The following is a 12,969-nucleotide window of genomic DNA, read 5'->3' on the forward strand; positions in this document are numbered from 1 at the left end:
CCCTAATTCATTGCTTGTATTTTGAGCCAAATACATAGACACTTTGCAGTATTGCACTTACAAATAACAGACTTTTTCTTTACCTTCCTTGCCATTCACCTACTTTTTCTCTTCAATCTGTGTATTTAATTTTTTTTTTAGCCACTTAGATAATTTTGCTGTGGCTTATGTCTCTTCCATGAGAAGTAAGTCTGTCTGAGTGATACTTTTACTTCCAACTTGTGTTTTCAAACAGATCAGACCAGCTCCAGACAGTTTTTTTCATTTATTGACCATAATTGACAAGATAAGCTTTGGACCATAGCTGGAGCCTTTGTTTTATAAGAAAGACTGTCAAACATTTGAAATCATGTAAAGTTCCCATATGCGTGGGATTCGTGCCATTCCTGGGAATTGAGGGGTTGTGTACTGATGATAAATGTCCTGCTCTACTTCCTGGAGACATAGTTAACTTTTACATACTGGAATTTTTGGTAAAGACATGTCTCATAATTCCAATTCCTGTCACATGCATACATAACTATTCTGTAAACACACACACACACACACACACACACACACACACACACGCACGCACGCACGCGCACGTGCGCAATCTTTTTACTTTTTTTATTCTAAAGTGACTTATAAGTAAGACAAAAAATGCAAACCAGGCACAAATATGTTAAAGCAACCAGTGGCAATACCAGACTAACCAGAAGAAAAAGTGGATAACAATAGCTGGTTGCTAAGAAAACAGAAAGATTTAAAGCCAAACAGAGAAACACAGAGAAAATTTAGAGCTGTACAAACAGTAAGTTCAAAATTTGGTGCAATTTACTTTTTACAAGTTTAAAATGGCAACGTTGCAATCAAGTTGAAAATCATGCATGTAACTTAATGCAACATAGAGCATCATTCATGTCATCAGTTCAGCAAAACACACCTAACATTCAATTGGAAGGAGAGTGTTTTGTCTTTGCACCTGTGTTTTGTAGTCTTACTGTGACAAATGGATTTGCTTTGCAGCCTTGATTTAGGGCTAACACAAAGAAATCAAGTGGAACTTCAGACACTGTAAATGCCTTTACAGCATTGAGAAAGTGATGTATGCTCCCTGTCTTTCTACCTGCTGCCTTTTTTACCTTGGGGAGGTATTGCTTTTGCCACGTCTAAATCACCATGACAACTCTTAGACTGTGTTAATCTCTTATACTGCCGCTCCGATATAGCTTTGGAGATAAGAATTAAAGGGCAAACATCTTTGGGAAATGATTGTGTTTGAGGTGGTAGGTAATTGGACTGATGCTCCCGCATTCTCCACATTAACATCTGTCATTTGTAACTCTTGATTTCTACTGCTGAATAGTAATAGATGGCACGACAGTGATGTATTGGTCCAATATGAAATGATTTGATAAGCAAATGTCACCGGTACTGTTTTTTTGTGTGTGTGTGTGTGTGTGTGTGTGTGTGTGTGTGTGTGTGTGTGTGTGTGTGTGTGTGTGTGTGTGTGGGTGTGTGTGTGTGTGTGTGTGTGTGTGTGTGTGGGTGTGTGTGTGTGTGTGCTGGCTGAAGGTGCAATATTATTAGAAATGCACAGTATAACCTGCAGACAGTTGTTTGTTTTTTAGTCTTTCTCAATATCAGCTCCAATTTGGGATACAGTGAAAGGAACAATCGTTCGAGCTGAATAATGGTTAAAAACTTGAGTTCCTAAAGATGCAACTGAACTAAAAAAGAAAAATTTGCATATGCTCCATAATTCTATTTTCTGGAGAGAACAATAACTACTGCAGATGTTTAGTTAAATAAAAAAGATTAAGGTCAAGGTAATAATAAAGGTTGTTGTTATTTGTAAAATAGAATTTACAAAAAACTTAATTTTATCAGTCGAAGGCGGGGGCCTTGACAGCCCGATCCCTGGACACGAAGAAGTGTCTGGGGAATCTGCTTAGACTGCTGCCCCCGCGACCCGAATTACGGATAAGCGGGAGAAGATGAGATGAGACTTAATTTTATTAGTATTGTGCCATATATTTAAAAAATATATTTATCTTCTGAAGCTCTCTTCTGAAGCAATGACATTTCGTTCTGTGAATTCTAATTAAAATTATTTAGAGCTGTTGTGAAGGAAAGTGGGTAAGAATGAGGCAGAGAAAATGAATTTAAGTGTGGGTTGTGGTATGTGTATATATCCTTAATTAAGAGAATTCTTACTTTCAAACACATCTTCAACCTTTGTGACTTTTCTTCCGCCTCTCTAAAAACTTGAATTAATTCCTAGAACCATGTTCCAGTCAAGAAATTAATTGAAAAGACTGTCATGTTGTCGTCACATTTATGCTAATATGGGGATGAGTCGTCCTCTTTCTTTCTCAACCCTTGATATTATCTGTAAAATTATAATACAGCTAAAATCATTGGCAGGTTTTGTGCTATGGAAAAATTGTACATGATATTTTGTGTCAGCCAGTAAGAAAAACTACAATTAGTATTGAAGTAAAGTGATTTAACTAACAAATAAACTTATTTTTCTTTACATCTGAAATGAACAGCTAATAAAGTATAAATCCATCAATATTGTCTTCAATTGCAATTGACAATGTACTTTAATTAAAAAATAAGAATACAGTGTGTTATATATTCTATAAGTTCTTCACAGGTGATTTGCAACCCTATTTAATCAACTTTTTACAATTCTAGAGCCTCTGCCCAGTTTCTAATTGAATGCTTCATCAAGTGGACTTTGACCTAATCACCCAACAGATGTGTTGTATGAATGGCATTTAATTGATGTGAATTACATGACTTGGCTCGATAAAAGGTCAAGCTTTAAACAGTTGTAGCCCAATGTAGCTCCTTCTCTTGCCATGACAGATGTAGCAAATATTGGTTGTTTAGTCATTTTAGGCAAAATATGTTCTCAAGATTAATTTTAAGTTAAAAGGTTATTTATTAAGGGAGAATATTGTATCTGTGAAATAGATGCTCCTCTCAGCTTTTTCCTCATCTTTCATTGATTTCTGTTTAAGGAAACCAGCATGGAAATCAGGTTCCCACAAATTTAGGAAACCAGGGTTCTACTTCGAGGTTATTTTGCCAATAGTGTAACATAGTGGCTACAATTTGGCTACACTGTCTGCCTTTAAGGCAGAGGGCCTGACCTGCACTGACAGGTGCACTGAAGCTTAACTATAGAGGAACAGAGGGTCTCTGTCTTTATACCATCATGCTCAGTTTGTCAAAATGGAGAGCATTCTACCCACACAAGTATACAAACTGTGTCAGGCACACATATGGAAATGTGCAGACTTATTACATATTAAAATAGATGCTTTTGGTCCACTTGCCAAAGCAAATGGAGATGCATATAGAATAGGTCATTTTATGACAAAGAATGTAAGGGTGTGTGTTTGTGTGTGTGTGTGTGTGTGTGTGTGTGTGTGTGTGTGTGTGTGTGTGTGTGTGTGTGTGCAGGGCTAAGTAGTATAATGGCACTGCCTGAAGCATTTCTTCAACAGCATGAAGCCCTCTGTGCACTAATACAATCATACTATAATACTAAACCTGTCACAACTATGCATACATCAAAGTCAATATGCGCCCATAAAAGTCAGTTAAAGTCAGAGTACACTCATCTTTCAGTGTACTATTTCTTATAAGTTTCTACTATTTAAGATCTCTTACATAACAATATAGCAAATAATAGCAAATATAATGTTTATACAACTTCCAAAAACCATACTTCCCATATGACAAGGAACTTTTAAATAAAAACCGCTGGGTCTTGTATGCACAAAAATGAAAATTACATTAAAACCTATAAGTTCGAGAGCTGTTGGAAAAGAAAAGAAAATATAACCTTTTCTTATACGCTGTGTAGTTGATATGACATTTCTCAAAATGATTCTTGATAAATGGAACCCTGAATTGGCTCTGTGGCGCATCAGAGATCAATTGTACCTTGAAAATGGAGGAGAAATATATTACTATGTTCTCACCCAAATCACTCAAAACCAATACATGGACTTTAAAGAGCCTTGTAGTATAATACATTTCTCCCTGGATGAGATTAAAATGTGTCCTCAGAGAATTTCTAACTACCTCCTACTTCCACTTAAAGAGGAATTTCATATCTGCCTTTTACCTGCCACCTTTGCCTTAATAAATGTAATCTTTCATGTTATTGTTGCTTTTTAATTTCCTCACTGTATTTCTAGGAGTGAGTCAAAGTACTACACTTGTCATCTAATTTCCAAGTTGTTTGGAATTGATCGAAAAACTATAAGGTTGGATGACAGTAGAAAGACTATACTAAGGATACTGGAAGACTGACAAATTATTAAGAAATTTTTTACCAAACCTGTGCTCGAGAAAACTTTAAATAATTTTTTGGCATGAATTATGACACTGAATGTAGGTGTGGGACAAAGGATAGTTCAGCCTAGTCATCATTCTATTTATTAACATTCAATCAATATCTACATGAATACAGCTGCATAACATATATTGCAGCATATTTTACAAATAACAAATGTGTAAGACTGATCTTTTAAAAGTTGTTAACAAACACTAAAGCAAAAACAGTAACTACTGAGCATCCAGGAGAAACATCAGCATCATATTAATTGCGCAAACATAACACCCGAAGTCCTGAGTGTCCTAAATGTGTAATACGAGTGCAGTCCAGAATATATTGTTCTGCAGTGGTCAGCATTTGTTGGGCCTTTCTCCACCTTCACTGTGCTCTGTTTATTCGTCTGGGTGACGGGTCAGTTTTCCAAGCAGTGACAGGACAATCTTAGTGATGCACTGCTGTTACTCTGCTGCCAGTGCAAAAATACAATTTCCTTTTATTCCCTCTGACTTTATTAATTATTTAAGAAAGGTAGAAACTTCATTTGTAGGAGATTCTGTTGCATTATTTAATATCTTTATACCTTCACAAACCCAGTTTTCATATAGGTTATTACTGATTGAGAGATGAAAAGCAAGGTGACAAAAATACAAAATGTACAATCATGAAAACTTGTATTTGTACACAAAGATATGTGATACAACATGTTTGTTTTTAACCTCTTAAACTTCCCAGACACATCACATTTACATTTCTGAATTATGTAACAGCATGTTAACTTCACTGTTATCCTTAAATTATTAAAAGTTGCTGAATGTGCCTTAAAATGAAGAATAAAATAATTTGTGAAAAGTTTGAAAGGTTGAGAGAACAAAGATTTGCTACATGGATAAAAAAAAAACAGATTTTAATTAATTAGACTCAGGACATATAAATCTTTAAATAAAAAATAATAATACTTAATTAATTAGAAATTACAGTAAGAAGCAGAGGCACTTAAATGTGAAGAACAGACAATTAACTCATAAGTCAACTGTATAACTCTGGAGACATGGGCATAAGCAGATAGTAAGACAGTTGAATGAAGGTGAGAAATGAAATGATGCAATTGCATTTGCTTGCAGCTGCAATCTTTTCTAAAAGCTTCCCTTATCCCATTAGAAATTCCATGTTAGATTGCACAAGTCCCCTTGATTCGTTAAAGCTATTTATGTATTCAGCTGTTTCCACAGTCCTGAAGGTAAATGCTGCTGCTGAAATTAAGAAATGCTGCCAAGCTTCCATCACCTCAACAGGAATCTGTATTCAGTCCCTACATGCAGAGCCTGTGTGTATAATAGAAACCACATGGTACAAGAATTAGTTATTACACAAACATAAATTGTATGCATACAGCTGCAGGCAAACTGCATTTTCAAAAGGAGAAAATGAAAATGGCCACTATTTGATGTACACTGTATAATGTATAATGTTTAAGATGCATAGACATACACTGCAACAATACAACAATCTAAAAGTGCAAAATAAACACAAACAACATTATAAACATGAGGCACTAAAACTGCTTGGAGGAAACAAAAAAGTTTGAAGTCAGTTACAAATTTAAAATGGAATATTTATATCACATACATAACCAATGGTCACGAAATCAACAAATCAACATCGATTAAAGCAAGGAAGAGCAAGTTGAGAAAACCTGAACAAAGACAAAATCGAGAACTGGATTAAAGGAGCATATTCTTTGTGAACTGAATGTACAGTGAGTGATTGAATCCAGGTGAGTGCAATCAGTAGTCGGGTGAATTTGAACCTGAAAGCGTCCGTGATGGCTGTGCCTTGTAACTATGTTTGTAGGCTGCATGTTCTGGAATTGGAGTTAAATGTGATAACATGATAATTATTACATTAATTAAAAATATATTTCTGGTTGGCTGCTTCTTCAAATGTTCATTGATAGAAGTGCTTCACAAAAATAATTTTGACCACTGATATTTCAATTAGTGAGCAGAACCCATTTACATTGATCAGTTTGTTACAATTCTTACAATTTTTACGAATATGATAAACTGTATAAGGAATACGAATAAGTACAAACTGGCCATAGTGTCAAAGGAGCTGAAAATGTTACAATGTGCCACATTTTTACCAATTGACCAAAAACTCATGTTAGAAAGCAAGTGGCATTCAATAGTGTTATAAACTCTGGTCACAAACCAATCAGTCAAACTACAAGCTTAAAAGCTATAATTAAATCAGCAAGCAGCATTCTTTAGAGGTCAAGTACACATAACTTTACAGGATTCAAATTTGTAGATTCACTCATGATGCGTATGGTGATGTGGATGTTATGACTATGAACAGTGAAATTCACTGAATGGGGAAGGGATCAAATACTGTAGGAAGCATGGCTAACGCTGCATTTACCACACTGCATTTACCAGTACTGCTGTAACCTGGTCATGATTCTTGCTCCTACCTCCTAGAATAATAGGAAATTAGAAGTGTTTAGCACAAATACTTCAAATAGCATAAGGAATTTGTTACAGAACTTGACCACAAAGTCATTCAAGTAGGAAAATGTCTTAATATTTTGATAACTTTTCTATCTTATGAAGGCTTACGGCAAAAAATAATGTTTGCTAAATTTATTGAATATTGAACACATTTTTTTATAAATAGTAGCTATTGATGTCATTAAAAGTGCTCTACAGGCTTCCACAGACATGGTAGACAGAAGACCAAGAAAAAGAAGAGAAAAAGAAAACCCACCTTCAGTGCTTGTCCATGTAGTAATGCAAGTTATAATATATTAAATCATGTAGGCTAGAAAACATTGACTTGACTGTTGTAAAAAAAAATTCAAACATGAAATGCTTTGTGAAGAAGAGAACATGCCTGGAAAGGGTGCAGGAAGTGTTTCTGTATCGACATTCAATAAATTAATGAAGTACTTGCAGTGGCTTAACTTAGCTTAGGTTTTTTTTGTATCGACTGCTTAGATAATTACCTGATGTTTATCAGTAAAAGAATGTGGACTATGTGTGCCTTTTTAAAGCTATTCTTTCTTTAAAGAATTTCTTAAGATATACCATAGATAGGAGAAATGTGAATTCAGACAGACAGACAGACAGACAGACAGACAGACAGACAGACAGACAGACAGACAGACAGACAGACAGATAGATAGATAGATAGATAGATAGATAGATAGATAGATAGATAGATAGATAGATAGATAGATAGATAGATCATCTTTTTAAGCCACACACTAAATGTTAAATAAACATGCTTAACATGGCATAGTCAAACAGCAGACATTGCCATACTGGAGAAAAAGAGGCGATGTGTCACTGTAGCTCAACTCCACCACTCCTCAAATACACACACTCTATATCATATCTATATATTGACTTCTGCTTTGAACATTTGTGACACTCTTCATTTATGTGAAATTAGTAAATTTCTTGCAACAGTTTTTAATAAACTGCCTTGAAAGTCTAGTGTTTCAGCTGGATTCAATCTTGAGTAGAAGTCAAGAAGCTTTTATTGTCATTTCAACCATATATAGGTGATACAGTACAGAGTGAAATGAAACAACATTCCTCCTGAACCCTGGTGTTACATAAAACAACAATCACAGAAAACACAGGGCTAAGGACTAGTAAGTGTCCTTGCCACATAAAGTGCATCGTGTGCAACCTGGTGCAAACAGTGCAAAACAACACAAGACAGTGCAAGACAATACAGGACAGTGTCAGACAACACAAGACACTGCAAGATAATACAGGACAGCGCAAGACACTGGCACATAAAGTGCATCATGTGTAACCTGGTGCAAACAGTGCAAAGACAACACAAGACAGTGCAAGACAAAACAAGACAGTGTAAGACAAAGCAAGACAGTGTAAGACAAATACACAAAACACAAAATAGCGCTGCTAGTAAACCTGTTGTATATTGCACACTACGGTATGTAAAACAGTAAAGTGAACAATGTAATTAACAAATATGTATACAAAATGTTGTGCAAAAGAGCAATAGCAGCAATCCAAAAGAAGAAGTGCAAAAACGGAATGTTTGTATATGAGTGCTTGGTTAGACTGTTGAATTAAATGCAATGTGCCTGATTCACTCAAGTACAAAGCCTATAGGAGCTATGGACAAGCCACAAAATGTTCAGGGTAAAAATACAAGTTATGCTTAGCTGTGGAATAAATGTTTAATCTCAGGGGAGCAATTTATGAAAAATAAGGAGTTTTCCTCATGCAAAGTATGTTTTAATGACAGAACTAAAAGCATGAAAGTCACATACAAAAATAACCCACAAAACAAAACAAAACAAAAAAACTGAAAATGGATTTGGTTATAGATAAAACAAAAGGAAAGAAAAATAAGCCATTTAATTGATTTCAATTAGGTTGTGATTTTAGTTCATTAGATGGCAGTCATTTTATGGGCTTATTAGTCATGGTCTGTTGCTTCATGACCAGGCTAAATGATCACTGTCTTTCTGGCTCTCTCACAATACCAATTTAAAATTGGACAAGGGATAATGCATAATAGCCAGGGTTAAATGAACTAAAATCACAAGGGAGTGGAACTCCTGCACCTATGGTTTATGTGAACAGCAAGTGGAAATGTGTGGTAATATTAGCTGATGGAATTGTAAATGTTAAATTGCTTTAGTGGAATGCTTACATTTTAGCATTGTAAAATGTATTTCTACAATCAAGGTAACTGCTAGGTTCTGTGTATATACACTTAATCTGTAAAACAAAAAAAAGTTTAGTTCAGGCTAAAGTCAAAGCCATCAACACTTATACAATGTGCAGCTGTTGTTATTATCTTAGGTAAATGGTAAATAGCATTTAGGTATATTGAGACTGTTAGACAGTTAAAGATGCTTAAAATGCAGAAAATGGCACAATATTACTATCTGCTTACCTGTGTTCAATCAATTTTTATCTGCCTTCTAGTGTTTTTTAAGTATTAATAAAAAAATAATGGGACAACTTATGAAAAACAGTTCCCCCTGTTGTTAAATCAACATATATATGATATGCAAAACAGAATGAAAGTATTTTAAGGTAAAACAGAAAAACAGAAGAAACCCCAGTAAAAGCTATTTAAATAATCCTAACCAGAAAACTCAAATAAGACTCAAACTTAAAAAAAAGTATACTACAGTATTACTACTGTAATTACGAATCTGAAATATATCAATAATATTTAGGCAACCATTATAGTATATCTTCTCAAGGGATGATACTATAGGAATGAAACTTGTTTATATTTTGTAGTCAATGTGCAGCTTGTATAACTACAAAGTATAGATTTACTGTTCTCTGTAAATAACTCAACATGCAGCCATTTTTGTCAAAATAATATTGTCAAAAAACTGTACATCAATTAACCCAATTAACATCTCCCACAAACAATATACATACATGTAAGGGACAATATGCAAATATAATAATTGCATCTCAAATTTCATATAAAGATGATACATCTACATTCATAAGCCATCTGCCTGTCTGCCTGCCTGCTGCTTTGTATGTCTAAATAAAATTAAACTGCAGTAGGGCTGTAATATTTATTTATTAATTTATTTATTTAGTATTTTGATTATATTATAAGCATGATTATGGTTATTGTTGTCATTAAATTATAAAGTAGATAAAGGGTGGGAGATACTTGGGTTGCATCATTCTGTATTAAAAAATGCTGGATCCTTTAGAGAGTAAGCAAGGGACGCAATTTGGCCCATAATTTAATTCCCATGATTTTGTATATACAACAGATATTATATGTAATGACAGTAATAACATAATGTATGCCCAATAACATAACTGAAATTTTTTTTAATAGTTTTACAAAAGCCGATAAGCTCAAAATCATTGTATGGGTTACATAATGATGGGCATGCTTTCTGTGCATGACAATGCAATGTTTATACATTTATGAAAAGGTGTGTGTGAGTGTGAAGGCTATGAATACATACAAAATGCTGAATAGAAAAGATGACTTCAAAATGTTATAAAGAGTAGTAATTCTAAACCAAACATTACAATAAACTTGAGTAGTGTCAGATACAATTTATGTAAATTTGTAAGTGTTTCATCGAGAGTCTGCCACACTTCTTCTTATCAAATGCACATTATCAGCTACACTAATTCCTCTCCACTGCTTCTAGTCCTGAGGTTGCGCCAGCTCTAAAATGTGTCCCACCTCATGAAGATTATGGACCTTTGAAGAAGTAGATGCCCACCTGAACCATCTGGAGATGTACCAGCGCCATTTTGATCACACTTAATGTAGAGTTTGGACATTGGACCTCTTTGAATGTTTAAAGGTTCTAGCATGGAGGAATTACTAAAATGATCTCAAATGTTGAACTGTTGCACAGTAGCTCCTGGTTCCACAATGTCAACTGACTGTAAAAGACTGTAGAAAGGACATTACTCACAATCTCACACTCATGGTAGTTCTTACTCTCTGGTGTTTTGTATTGTTTTAAGATTTATAATCACATTCTTAATATCACCCAAATGAGGATGACATAGTCAACCTATGCTTGCACATTAGGGATAAGCACACATCATTCCCTTTAATTCTTAAGTTCTGTAAAGCTGCACAATGTCCATCGTGAAAAGCGATATAGAAATAATATTGAACTTGAACTTGAAGCCTTTCTATAATTATTATGGATCCATAACCCAGCAACTTTCATTATGTCTTTTGTAGTCTTTTATGTAATACATTGCTTTCTGTATTTACTGTCAGGTGGCAAAGATAGCAAGAGTTACAATAAATGCTTTTATGAAAAAGATACAAACAAATCCGAGTCACAAAAAAGAATTGTGTAGAGTAGAAACAGCCTTCAGGTCAGACAATGTACGAACAGATTATTAAAGAGTAAGGCAAGGATCACCAAATGAAAAAAACTTTTCAACCAGAAGTACTGTAGCAAACATGAACAAAAGGCTTGGTAGGTCAGATGTGAAAACAGAATGAATACTTTGGTCTATATTCAGCCATAGTAAAAGTGCACTAGACTTCTGTATATTTTTCACAAATAGCAAATAGTTTAGAATAAAATTAATATATTTTTTAAGTTATAATATCAAATATTAAATAAATCTTAGTAATATAATGCAGTACTTATTTAGTGATGAGTTACTGGGCTCTGGGCCAATTTTCTGCATTTGAAGATAGCATACAGTTGGTTCAACACTAGGTAAAATCTAAACCATGTACCATATAGTATATATTAGTGAGCACATTGTAGGCCTTTAATAAAAAGGGTTGCTGTGTTGTCGTCATATTGGCTTAAAAATGTATTTGGTTTTCAAGTAATAATTACATGTTTCCAAAACATATGGCTTTTGTTTCGCACTGGCAGGTACAGGAGCAATAATAGAAGGAATGTTAGTGTCAGTCACTATTCACATTCACTATATGAAGAAAAACATATATAAATGTAAAGGATGACTGAAATATTCCCAGAAGATTTTATATCCTGAAGCCAGCTAGGGTACATTAGGGTACATATTGGTACATAAAACTAGATGTTTTTAAAGTAACCTGTAGTTTAATCTAGACATAAACCTGGATTGTTATTACATTTTGTAATGTGTATTGTTTCAAATCATGTCTCACATTTAAATTAAAACCTCCAACTTAGAATTTTTATCCCATCCCACACATAGTACACGGGATTAGAACATGGGTAGCTTAAAGGTGAAGTTGTAGTAATAACAACTGCAATGCTAAATAATTATATTGCATTTTTGGAACTAGTAAGAAATGTATTGATTTATATGTTGGCACTGTCAGTCTTTGCAGCCTGAGTTCTTCCTTTTTGTGATATACATTTTGGATGGTCTTACGCATAGATTACACATCCAGCAGTCCACAGCCAAATTTGTGTACACCTTTCTTTAGTCTGTATGCATCAGGATTTCTGAAGAGGCAGTCAAGGCTAATCTGCCCAAAGAGATCCAGGACTACCCAAACACGCAACTTGCCACTGATTGCATAGAGCTGAGGTTTTAAACATTATCCTATTCTGCTCAAAGTGTTCTCCTCATACAAGTTGTATTGCACCTTCAAGGGCTAAATTCAGTATGGCGCCATATGTTGCAAGCACTTTTTTGATACCTGTGTGTAGGATCTGTCAGTAAGGACATTTTGAAGTAACCCAGGATAGCATCTCTTCTAAAACCGGGAATGGCAATTATAGTTGATAAAGGTTTTCCTTTATTGTGAATGGCTGTGTGCCTTGCAAAATCGACAGACCTTCTTTCTTATCCAAGGAACAAATGTGATCTGATGAGGTGAGGGAGGCACAATCCATTGCTTGATTTGCTAGAAGAAAATACCAATTTATAATACAAAGTTTTCAGTAAAACTTCGAATGTATATCTTTTCGATAATTGACCATCTCACAGTGTGATAAACATTATTTACAGTACTATGGCGAAGTACACAGCAAAACTACAAACTGAAACTGATCAAGCATTATGAATTTTAAAACATGGACTTGAAATGACAGATTATTTTGACGTTATACTCTGACACAATAGAGTTTATTGTGGCCTTGATTTATCTTAAAGAAACACCACCACTGG

The sequence above is a fragment of the Silurus aristotelis genome, assembly GCF_946808225.1.
Source record: "Silurus aristotelis genome assembly, chromosome: 11".
In the NCBI taxonomy this organism is placed as follows: Eukaryota; Metazoa; Chordata; class Actinopteri; order Siluriformes; family Siluridae; genus Silurus; species Silurus aristotelis.